Genomic DNA, 12,895 nt, shown 5'->3' with positions numbered 1-12,895 from the left:
GGTGTACTGGGGGTGGTGTTGCTCTGTATGTAAAAAAAAAAGGTATGCTGTTAAACAAACTAGAAACCTTATAAGGGACAGACTCCTACACAGAATCTCTGTGGGTGACAATGTCAGGCCCCAAGCGTAATTTCGTATTTATTTTTATTTATTACATTTATATCCCGCCTTTTTTCCTCCTTAAGGAATCCAAGGCGGCTTACACAATCCTCCTCCTCCATTTTATCCTCACAACAACAACCCTGTGAGGTGGGTTGGGCTGAGAGTCTGTGACTGGCCCAAAGTCACCCAGTGAGCTACCATGGCTGAACGGGGACTAGAACCTGGATCTCCTGACTCCTAGTCCAACACTCTAGCCACTACACCACACTGGCTCTTCATACTGTTCATGCAGTTCATACTGGAGACATGCTACTGTCCCCTGATGAAAATGCTCAGGCTGATCTTGAGATGGAACATGAAATCAGGGAAGCATCCAAAAGAGAAAGTGTTGGCCTCAGATGGACTCGTCAGGTGTGTTCTGGTCGTGGCAAAAAGGTAGCATTTTTAGATACCCTAAACAAATGTGCAGTAGAATTTGTCATGGGACTTGATCAAAAGTGGGACTTGATCAAAAATGGCACTCAGGGTTTCTAGATGGACAGTTCTTAGCACTACCAATCAGAAGGCATTTGTGATGCTGAGCTGTCTTTCAGCATCTATTTTCCCTTAGTTGGGGGCATTCTTTGGCCAGGACAGCTGCCTCCTGTGTTGTGATCTGGGAAGATGTACATATTTTTAAGCTCTTAGGGTTGTTTCGTCTGGTCGAGCCACTCAAGGTCATTCTGCTTTAATCAGCCTCCTGCTAATCTTATCCAACAGATGGTAATTGGTGTCCCATGCTTACATATGTTGCACCTGTTGGAAGAGCTAATTGGGTAGTTGCCCTGCTCCTCCCTTGGCCAAGGGGAATAAATGGGGAATCACAGCTTCTGTAAATGAGATGTTGGGAACTTATGCTGTCTCTCCAACTCAACTCTAGTTGCTGAGTGACAGCCCAACAGGGGATGACTGATGGTATTGAGTTACTGGAGACTAGTAAGTTTTCTATTTTGTTTTTGTGCCTGCTTTGTTTTCCTTTTCATCTTCTCTTAGATGTTTGCAATAAACTTTGTTCCTTGATTTGGAGTGTGGGAAACAATTGCAGTCCAAACTCAAGGGAGGGAGTTGTGCCTTTCTTCTCTCCTCATGCAGCCTTGCTTATCTGGATTATATGCTGCCAAAGGAAATAAGGAGGGAAGAAGAATCAGTTGGTTATTTGCCTGCTCCCAAGGTACATAATAACCCCTAAAATTGTCACAGCATTGTGCAGGTATTCCATTCTTTCCTCCTTAATGGATTTTGTGCAGTATGAAAAAGTGGGAAGAAGTGGGAAACTACAAGAGGGTTGAGTGGAAGACTATATCATGTAGACCCCACCCCTTAAAATCTGTGAGTGAGGAGATAAAATGGTGAGATAAAAGCCTGAATTGGAAGAACCCCTAGTGTGAGATGTTAATGTTGTTGAACTGTTGGAAACGGTGATCACAGTTCTATCAAATTCAATTTATATTCAAGTGGGAAATTGCGAAGGAAGTCCAGTTGAGTCACATTTGGCTTCAAATGAGGAAACCTTTTAAGAGGGGATTAGTAAAAAGGAAGCTGAAAGGGAAAGCAAACTATTAGAGGAAAAGAAGGCTACCTTCAGAAAATGGAAATCTTGCTCAAATGAGGGGGAGTGGGGAGCGAACACAAATGTGCACAAAATAAATGCAAGCAGACCATAAGGGATGTTGAAAAAGAATGTCTCACACAATAGTTCGATAGCAGTCTTCCTCAACCTGCTGCCCTCCAGATGTGTTGGACTACAGTTCCCATCATTCCAGCACAGCATGGCCCAGGTAGACAACCTGGTGCCCTGTAGATATTTTGAACTACAGTTCCCACAAGCCCCACCCAGTACAGCCAATGGTCAGGTTTTCTGAGAATTATAGTCCAAAACATCGGGAGGACTCCAGGTTACCTATCTAGTTCAAGCTGTATGGGGTTCTGCCTTCTTACAGTTTAAATAATCCCAAGAGGGATGATTAATTAGGAAAGGAAGCACCTTTTATTCTATTCTATGTACTTTCATCAACATCCTCCAGGACACCCTTAGCTTTAAAGTGTCCTGAGCCCTTAAAAGCTTATAACATCAGGAAGGGGTATATGCACCTCTTGCTGCACGTTCTTCCTCCAGGATACCTTTAGTTCAGCCTCCCTGAACCTTGTCGCCCTCCAGATGTGTTGGACAACTCCCATCATCCTGGGCCAGCATAGCCAATGCCTCTGCTGGTTGGGAATGATGGGAGTTGCAGTCCAATACATCTGGAGGGTAACCCAGGGGTTAGGGTGCTTCAGTTAGGGATTTATCAGGACAGTTCTCCCTCCCAGATAATGAGGACAGCAAGCTTCCAAGGAGCCAAAGTTGTTACTAGCAAGGGCATATTATGTGCCGTGTGGATGGTTGGCCCAAGCTCTGCCCCACGTGCTTTTACTTGCAATGCTACGTTCCACCATGTTCAGGGGGCTCACCCTCAGTGAAGTACAAATAGGCCTGAAGCCTTTAGTTTTGGTTCTATTAAGGCTCAGGAAGTCAGCTCCATTGTATGCAGCAAGACCTCCACAGACAGTTTTGAGGAATGGACTGCAAATTTATATTCCAGAATGGATAGCAAACATATCCACCCACCCCACCCCACCCCCTCTCTTTCATGACTGTGTGCACGCTTTTCCAAGCTTCTCTCTTCAACCATAAGGGCTGCTCAATTTAGACCAAAATGCTTTGGTGAACAAGTGGGGTACTCTTGCTCACTTTAGATCATGATGAGTTCATGTGTAAAAAAGTGCAGACTTGAAAATAAAGGGGAGAGGTGTAACACTTTTCTTCAGGGTCTCTAAAGGGGCTCACAGCAAAGGCCTTGCACAGAGGCAATTGACATATCATTTTAATTTCTTAATTAAAAACTAATAATGCACATGTAATAATTTTACATGCAAAACAATACACTTATCACCAAAACAATAAAACAGAGCACAGCCCTCCTGAAGTTCTGTCTTTTAGCTTGAGACCACAACAACAAAAATATAAATATAACTTGTCTCCGAAGATTGATTTTTCTGCTGGCGGAAGAAGGAAAACAGTCTCTACTCAGTTCACTCCAGCTCCGCAGCAATCTTCTCAAGGAGGCCGAGTCCAATAACTCATGAGTAAACTTTGCTCAGGAGCAAACACCCCCCCCCTATATAATATAAAAACATAAACAAACAAGGAACTCATAGTATTTGTTAAAAAAAAAAATCATGACACTAAATTTTTTTAAAGGACATCTCACTGCTAACCTGTCTCAAGGATTCAGAGAGGAGAAAGCAAGCTTCTCCCTAACTGCCGTGAGGTAACTGCCCGTAATGGTGGACACTCCCCATCTCACTCCCTTACTGAGCATGTGCAGGAATATTCCCCCTCCAAAATTCCTAAAGGGAAAATATACCAGTGGGTTACACAGGCACATCTGAAGCTGCCCACAGAATTGTTATTGGGTGAAAGCAGCGTTACATTTATTAATGGCGTTTATATCTGTAAGCAGTTTCCAGCCCACAGCTGGCTAGTGTATGTATGTTTTCTATGGTGAAACACTCCTGTGCTTATAATGCATTCTATTTTCAAGGGATGGGGGAAAATATGAAAATCATAAGCAAGAAAAAAAGAGATAACAAGCTAACTTTTTATGGGTGGACAGAGGAGGGGGGCTGTGAGACAGAGGGAGGCAACTTCAAAGTTATTTTCAACTAGATATTTAATAAATAGTTAAATAATAAGTAATACCTGCAGATCTTATTCTTGAATATATACAAAAAATAAAGGAACAAGGTCTCAAACCTAAATAGACAATGTGCAAGGTGTTGCATGTGTGAGGTAACAGTTGCAGCATTAGAGTCATACACAATAGAGTAAAATCAACATACGGTTAAAAACAACAACCCGAAAGCATGCATCTTACTAGTCACCAAAAAGGTCAAGCATTAATACAAAACAAGTTTACAAAGCTTATTACATTTATTTATATCTCAGTAATGTGTGGGATTCTCCTCCTTATGCCTTTTATCCTCCTTATGCCTTTTATCCTAACAACAATCCTGTGAGGTAGGTTAGGGAGGGAGGGAGGGAGGGAGGGGGAGGGAGAGAGAGAGAGAGAGTGAGAGAGAGAGTTAGACAACTGTATAAAATTGTTTTCCTTTGCCAGAAAGCAAAACTAAAACATTTTATCTACCCAGATACTACGTAACAGAAAAACATTCTGAAGAAACTCCACTTGGGTTCTAGCTGAAGCTAATGCAAAGGAAGCTATCCAGTAATTATTCCTTTGCCCTTCTCATTTAACAAAATATTAAGGCTGCAATCCTATGCACCCTTACCTGGAAGTAAGTTCCATTCAACTCAATATTACAGACTTCTGAGTAGGCATGCATAGGACTGCACTGCAATTTTTGCACATATGTGAGAAACCATCCTGCTTGGGAGGAGTTGAATTCATATAATCTTTTGCTTACTGTACAACATGCAGTGAGGCAAATCCTCCACTGCTGAGATCTGCAGCTGCTGAACCTTAAGAGCTTAGTCCAGACAGTGATAACATTAGAGATGAAGAGGGGCCTTTCACCACATGGCCTTGCTGCCAAATAATTGTGGAGGGCCAGGACAGGGCAGAGCCATTGCTCCCTTGATCGTGTATAACGGAACATGGATCTTTCTGGGCCAGCCTCTGAGACACACCTGTTAATGCTAAAACTGTCTTGCTGGATTTCAAAGTCACTCAAGAGCAGGAGTTCCGGATGCAGAGTAACAGAGTCTTCTGCAACAATCTCTTCTGACCGAAGCGCTGCAAAGAAGGACAGTAGGAAGACAGCCTGGAATAAGAGACGCTCATAGAAGCTGCTGCTGACAGTTTCCACTGTTCCCAACAGAGATCGGAGCACCTCAATGCTTAGCGGCCTTGGAGGTCCTCTTTGGCACTGCAAGCCTGCCACCAGGCGACGTGTTAAGACATCCTGAAAGGGATCCTGGAAATTAAACATCCGGGAGACATAGGATAGCTCTGCCATGTATGTGACTATCTTGGGTGAAGATAAGCCCTGGGAATCCAGAGACACCATGAAGCCTCTGATTTGATTCCCTGGAATTGGCCAGGCTGAAGGCAATCTGGCTTCTTCTCGGAAAGCAATGAACAGACACAAGCCCACGCTGTAAGCTTTCCAAACCCTGGGTGCTCTGAATGCTCCACTAGCCTCAGGGCTTCTAGAGGCCGAGGACCCAAGGGATGCTGCCTGAAGGCATGGTGGCAGACTTGGCTTCCAGGAAGAGGCTCTCCTGGGGAAAGAGGGAGAGAGAGAGAAACAAAGTCCATCAGCAACAGTTCACAGGTGGCAATAAGGCTGAGCATGTTATAGCATCTTTTACATTCCTTTAAAGTAGGACTGTAGCATTAAAAAGCCCGTTAAATTACATTTTAAAATTGGCTGTAGTCAATTGAGCAGTAGATGTTTTTGTAACTGTTCATTCTTTTTCCTTGCTTATTTGCTTTCAAAAACTGAAAGGGGCAGGAGCTACCCTAGAAGAGGCATCCCACTTTCTTCCACATACAGAAGGAGGAGTGCTTCCTTTATTACAGGGCTATCTAGTCCAGCATTCTATTCCCCCAGCAGCTGACTGGATGCCTTTGGAAGCCCACAGCAGGACATAAGTGCAACAGCTACAAGTGAGTGGTCCCTCCCCTACTTTATGAAGCTTACTGGGATTATTCCATAGTGCTAGGTTTGTGGTCTATGGCAATTGAAGTTCCATGCTAGCAAGTGAGTGGGCTGGCAGAAGAGCGGCTGATCACCCCATTCCTCTTCTGCCAGCCATCTTGGTAAAAGGCTCCCCGCCCCCCCAGCATGCCAAGAGGCTTTTACCCTGCATTTCCAAGCCAGCTGCCGAGAAGAGGGCTTTCCTTCCTTCACAGCCCCGATGGGAACGCAGCCTACCAGCGTCTTAGCAGGCCAACACCTTTTGTAGCCTTATTGACATGGCTGGTGCACATCATCTAAAAACAAGGGAACAGAACAGAATGCTGGACTAGATGGACCTCTGGCCTGATCCAGCATGGCTCTTCTGGAGGACCACAGGTTCCCCAGCCCTGCTTTAGGCTTCCATACAAATTGGCCCTGAATCAGGGGCATTGCTAGGCTTGGGCACAGAGCCCTTGAGCATCCATTGATGCCAATGGAATTGTTTTTCATAGCTTAATTGACTGGCAGGGGGTATTTTCAAGGGGGATTGCATCTGGGGAGAGAAAGATTAACCCTCCCCACCTGCTGGAACACCCCTCCCCACCAAACATGCCCCTGCATGACAATTATGCTTCTAAAAAAAATTCTTCCATTGGACCAATGGGAATGGCAATCTACCAGATGACTTTTCCATAACGACCCTCAAAGTGCAATCCTATGCATGTCTACTCAGAAATAAGTTCTATAGAAGTCAGTAGGACTTACTACTAAGTAAATGTGTATAGGATTTCAGCCTTAATAAGGGGTGAGGAAAAGCACCATATGCCTTTCCCATCAACTTTTATTTAAAACAGAAAGCAAAAGATGCGTTCTACAACCGACACATTTCTTACAGATCTAGGAAATGCTGTGCTTTAAGACCACAGTATTAGTGCTCTAACACCACATCCACTTCCAGTAAAAGACTTCTAAGATTAAAACAGTTTAGGGTGCAATCTTATGCTTGTTCAGACAAAAAAAAAAAATCCTACATGGCTGTTTGGCAAATGCTTGGAATTGCAGGACGCTTTTTTTTTTTTTTCTGTCTAAACATTCATAGGGCTGCACTCTTAGGCTGAAAATCACATAGCACAACCCTCGATAGCTTTACTCTGAAGGAAGTCCCATTAAGTCCCATGAGACAAATGTGCATAAAACTGCAGCCTTATTTGGGAGTATGCCCCAGTAGTGGCGAGGAGATACACTTCCACGAGGACCAGCAGAGAATCGAGCTGATCCCTCAGCCTCATTTAACTCCCAAGGCAAAATTGTGTGGAAAATCGTGCCAGCCCTAAACACTTATGCAGCCTGATCCAGACTCAGAAATCAGCCTCACTTATTTGAGGGCATTTAATTCCAAGCAAGCACACTTACATCTGCAATAGGAAAACCCCAACCTATCTGAGACTTAAAGAAGAAGAAAAAAAAAGAACTTTAAAGGGGCGGGGAGAGAGTGATAAAATCGGCCAGAGGATCAAAGCATTGATGGGGGAGGGTAAATTGCCCACCAAAGCTGTTATTGGCCCTGATGCCTTTATAAGAACATAAGAGGAGCCATGCTGGATCAGACCAAAGGTTCATCTAGTCCAGCATTCTGTTCACACAGTGGCCAACCAGCTGTCGACCAGGAAATGACAAGCAGGACATGAGGGCAACAGCATCCTTCCGCCCATGTTCCCCAGCAACTGGTGCACACAGGGATACTGCCTCTAGTACTGGAGGTAGCACATAGCCATCTGTATGCCCACTATGTCTAGGTTCTCCTTTACAACCAAGCACTCCCATTTTGGCTCAGAGGCGTCCAGCATTGGCATAGAAACACCTATACATGGTGCCCCTCCCGAGATGCCTCTGGCGCGTTTATCTTTTGCTATGCACTTAGGCTGCTTTGATTGGCTATCATGTTCTACCATGTGCTCCTGGCCTATTTCCTCCCCTTCTACATTTGGGCAATTGGAAACATTTTCATCTTCATCCCCTAGGTATGATTCAGCCTGAACTGGATGCTTCCCAGCTCCTGTCAACTTTTCCCCAGGATTTAGTTTGAAAGCTGTTCTGCCACTTTTGTTTCATGCCAGCAATCTGGTTCCATTTCGGTTCAAGTGGAGCCCATCCCTCTTGTATAGGCCCGACTTGTCCCAAAATGTTCCCAGTGCCTAACAAATCTGAAGCCCTCCTCCTGGCACCACTGTCTCATCCACGCATTGAGACTCCTCAGCTTCTCTGGCTCTGCATGTCAAACATGTAGCATTTCAGAGAAAGTTACCATGGTAGTCCTGGATTTCAGCCTTTTAGCTAGCAACCTACATTTGGCTTTCAGGACCTCACAACTACATTTCCACATGTCACTGGTACCAACATGGCCCAAGACCACTGACTCTACCCCAGCACTATCTACTAGGCTATCTAGATGGCACGTGATATCCGCAACCTTCACACCAAGCAGGCAACTGACCATGCGGTCTACATGTCCTTCACAAACCCAGCTGTCTATGTGTCTAATAATCGAATCTCCCATGACCACAAGGCCCCTGGCCCCCAGAGGCACATCTTCGGCATGAGAGGATATTTGTTTGTCCCGAGGAATGGGTTGCTTCTAAGGGATCATTTACCTTTTCCTTAAAATGAAACCCTCCTTCCCTGAGACTCCTATTCTCTGCGACAGCAGAAGAGCTGTCACCCAGGGACTGGGACACCGCTGTTAGGTTCCCAAAGGTCTCATCAACCAACCTCTCTGCCTTTCTTAGCTTATCCAGGTCAGCAACCTTGTCTTCAAGAGAACAAACTTGTTCCCTGAGAGGCAGCAGCTCATTACACTGAGCACACATCTATGACTTCTGTCCAGCTGGCTGATAGTCACACATGTGTCACTCAGTGCAATACAATGGATAGCCCCCATGCCCCTGCCGGCTTTCTATCTTCATAACTGGTTGTTGTTGTTGTCGTTATTATTATGGGATTTGTTTACATGGAAAACTAAGTTGTTTACAAGGAGAAGGTGGGAAATTTATAGTTATTTGTTTATATTTATAGTTATTTATTTACACTTACTATGAGAAAGGAGGGAAAAGTCTACTGCCCTGGCTTCCTCGCCCTGTTGCTAAACTCGCACAGGTGCTTAACTCACTTGTGTGCTGAAGCTTTGTCAGTGGGGCTGAGACGCTTTGTCAGTGGGACTTGTCGCACTTAGAGAGCTGGCTCCTCACAAACCTTCCTCCATATATAGCTCTAGCTATCCTGGCCTAACTGCGCTGCAGACATTCTGATTAGAAGGCCTTGTTTGAAAAGCAAGAGAGGCTATGCCTGAACTACTGCTCTGCCCTAGCTTCCAGTGAGTGGAAGTGTAGGTCAACTGAGCCCCCTGGAAGTGGAGATCTTCTATTTAGGGAAGAGGACAATTCGATGGGAGATTTCCTACCTAGAAGAGAGGACAATAGTCAATGGGTCTTTGGAGGGGACAACAGACAAAGGGTAGGTGATTTGGGAAAGGATGTGGTTTTCAAGGGCTGAGCCCTTTTTGTCTGTTTTTAAAACTAAATGCTAAGGTGAACTCTCGACGTGGGATGAGTCTATTTCTGAGCTTTAGTTTATGAGCTGCTCTACAAGGCCTAAAACTTGAGCTTACGCTGAGCCCAAACTGTAGCTGACCTGCACTTTTGCTTATAAACAGACTCTTCCACTAGCTAGGTCTGCACAGCAGCTTTTGTCAATATAGAGCTATGTATTGCTGTTATTGCCCCTTTCTAAGCTTGGGTTTAGTTTAAAATGTGTGGTTGAGGTTCTCTTCAACTGCTCTGGAATCTCTGTTTGAGCAAGGTTGCAAGAACTGTACATTCCTGCTGGATTTCGCCCCCTGGGATTTAGCTCCCAACTGTAAGTTTGTAAAGGGTTATCCTTCTGGGATTTGGCCCCCTTTGTTTTGGCTTCAGCTGACAATTCATGGGTTTTAGATGATTACCTGAGGCAATTTAATAGATAAATAAGTAAATAGCACTTACATTCTCATCGCATGGGTGCTTAATTCACTTGTGTGCTGACGCTTTGTCAATGGGGCTGCGATGCTTCATCAGCAGGGCTCCTTATGCTTGGAGAGCTGCTGTAGTACTTATTTCTGTCTAGACATGTGTAGGATTGCATCCTAAGGGCACAATCCTATTGCGAAAGTCACCTGCCTCAGAAGTCAAACGCTGTCTATCATATGCAGGGTGGGTGGAGCATGGAGGGATCCTCTTCACCATGCTCTGCCTGCTCTGCTTTTGTGGCTAGATGGCTGATTTTGGCTGTCTGGCCAGGCGCTTTGGAGTGGAGTAGGGGGAGGCCACACGGTGCATAGGAAGCTTCCTAAAGAGGCTTCCACGGTCTCCTCCCCACCCCGCCCCCAGGAACACCCCCCCCCTTTTCCCTCTCTGTGCTCCTTTTACAAGCATGGAGATGACGGCATGGAAAGAACCGCGCCAGCTCTGAGGGGGCGGGGGAGGGGAGCGTGGTTTCCTGGCTCCGAGCTTGGAGCGCTGTCTACAAGCTTGGGGCCAGTAAACCAAAAAATTCTATGGCCCTCTAGACAGTGTCTAGTGGCCATAGGATTGCTGTCCCTGTGGATTTTATGGCTGACTAAGCGTGTTTAGGATTATGCTGCATGAGCCAACTGAAGAGCTGCTCCTGAGTAACAGGGTTGCTAATAACAACAGATGCATGTCAGAAAGTTTGTTTCATATAGGCTGGGGCAGAATTATGCAGCCCAATCCTGTGCGTGTTTACTTGGAAATGTGCTTCTGAACTCACTCCTGTATTGAGGGCTTTTAAGGTAAGTTTTACAGTATGGCCTTGAGCAGTACCTGAAGTGGAGCCATCCCATTTCTTTTCATAATTGAGTCTGGCCTAAACATCCCACTTCAGGCTGTGGTCCTAACCATATTTACTCTGAAGTAAGTTCCCATTAAGTTAATGGACCAGTACGCCCTAATAAATGTATTTAGGATTGCAATCGTCCTGTGCACTTATTTGGGAACAAGTCCTGCTGAATTCAGTGGGACTGACTTCTGAGTAAATATGCCTAGGGTTGGGCTGCACGTAAAACAACAAACTACATGCCTGCCTTAGAAAAGCCTGCTTCTTGTTTTTCCCAGGCCTGCAATGTTTCAACTGGGGGAATTTCATTGAAATCAATGAAGATTCAATCTAATTTAAAAAATTTGCAGAAGGAGCGTTCTTCTGTTTCTTTTCTACAGAGAGTTTGAACCATTTTTTTCTTTGGGGCAGGTGTTTCCGGTATAGAAAGAAAAACATCTCTGTGGTTAGACTGTTTCCGTTAGTGTATGCACCATCACGTTCACCAACCAGCTGCTTTTACACTAGGCTGAACCACAATGTTTAGGACCTATATCAAAAATCCTGTGCTTGGAATATGCTATATATCACATTATTGTTACCTGAAATATAATTTCTGATCTTTGGGGAGTTTCATTACTTCCCAACAATAACGGCATCATTGTATTAAAACTCATCATACTTTATCCTAACAGCCCAAGTGGGTTGCCACTTTTTACATCTGTACTTTTTAACATCTTGCAGAAAGTAAGGAGCTCAAACTTCCGTGGCATGGAAAGATTTAGTAAGGAAAGGTTCAATTTTCTGCATGACCAGCCATAATTAAAGTCACAGGTCAGTAAAAAAAGAAGTGGCAACTGTCAACATTTTTTTTATATATCACTAAGAGACTCAACCACTAGCAGATCAACACCAGTATTGCCCAAAATCAACAACTCAGAAATTAGTAAGTGAAAACATTTGTGCCATGTGCACCTAAAATTACACTCTTGTACATTGTGCCTTTACCAGCTACATAGGAGCCAGAAATCTACAGGCAGGGCTTTTCCCATTACTTCACTTATATGATAAGCTCTGCATGTTAATTTCAGCCTATTGTGCAGCTAATCAAGGCTTTATATAAAAGGTGGCCATCCTTTTTAGCCTTGCTATAGTTTTTCTTATGTGACTCCTGGGTAACAGCTACATAAAACCCCAAAATTCAGTAGATGTAGCTTTCTCCAACATGGAGTTGCATTGACAAGATTCCTTTCATTTACTGGATTTCGGTCATGCCAGAAAGTGGAGGTGGGGGGTGGGCTCCAGAATTTGCAAATTTGCTAGCTCTCTTGCCCAGGGGGTTGGAATGGTATGTTTTGCAGTTAAAAGCTAGCTGACCATGACTGAGCAATCCATACTCTGTTGGTAAAATTACACAATCTGTTGAGATTACTCTTCGGAAGGGTTGCCCTTTAGCAAGGGATACAATTAGAAACAGACGCTTGCTTTTGTTGACAAATTGAGGCATTCCTAGTTCATGCTCCAGCTATCAGAAAAATAATAAAATTCGCAACACTACCCCAACGTCTTTAGATTTCTCATTTTCATGTTTTTATTAGCTACTTTGGTTCAAAAGAGCTTAATTGATTCAGAACAGCAGACATATTTTAGTGTTAGCCTTACAATCTGTGAGTCAGGCTGTAATGGTAAACAGATAAGGAAATACGCTAACTGAACACAGTAGGATCTACTTCTAAGAAAACATGGATAGAATGTGCTTTCATTTAATGAGTTTATTAGTATATATTTTATTCCTAAAGTAACTATCAAGGAGGTTTGCTATCAACCTGATTTTATGTGTTTGTTTTAATTTTGTAAGAACTTTTTTTGAAATGTGACCAGCCTGCTAATCTCTTTAGAGTAAGATACAATTTAAAATAACACTAAATATAAAATATTTTCACACAAGCCTTCGGTCATAACATTAATATAAAATCTATATTCATCAGAATGCTCAATTTCATTACACACGTCTCCCGCTTTTTCTTTAATGTTAAGAAGCAAATGAACAAGTCAACAAACAAGCAAATAAAAGTCTCAAGGAGATTTTAGTATTATAAAAGTAAGCACTAATTATAGACAATCATATGCAGAAACAGGCACACCAAGGCCCATTCAAATGAAGTCTTTATTCTACGGGACCAAACTAAGGGCTTATTGATTG

The 12,895-nt window shown here is 43.8% G+C and overlaps 1 pseudogene; it reads right to left on the bottom strand.

Annotated features, from left to right (window-relative positions):
• Positions 1–4,421: 4,421 nt before the first annotated feature.
• On the bottom strand, positions 4,422–5,498 carry LOC146344213 (uncharacterized; annotated as a pseudogene).
• Positions 5,499–12,895: the final 7,397 nt, after the last annotated feature.

The sequence above is a fragment of the Heloderma suspectum genome, chromosome 5 (genome assembly GCF_057233095.1).
Source record: "Heloderma suspectum isolate Gila_16-S chromosome 5, 16-S_ref, whole genome shotgun sequence".
Classification (NCBI taxonomy): Eukaryota; Metazoa; Chordata; class Lepidosauria; order Squamata; family Helodermatidae; genus Heloderma; species Heloderma suspectum.
The sequence above is the reverse complement of the archived record's forward strand: the minus strand, read 5'-3'. Positions and strand labels throughout refer to the sequence as shown.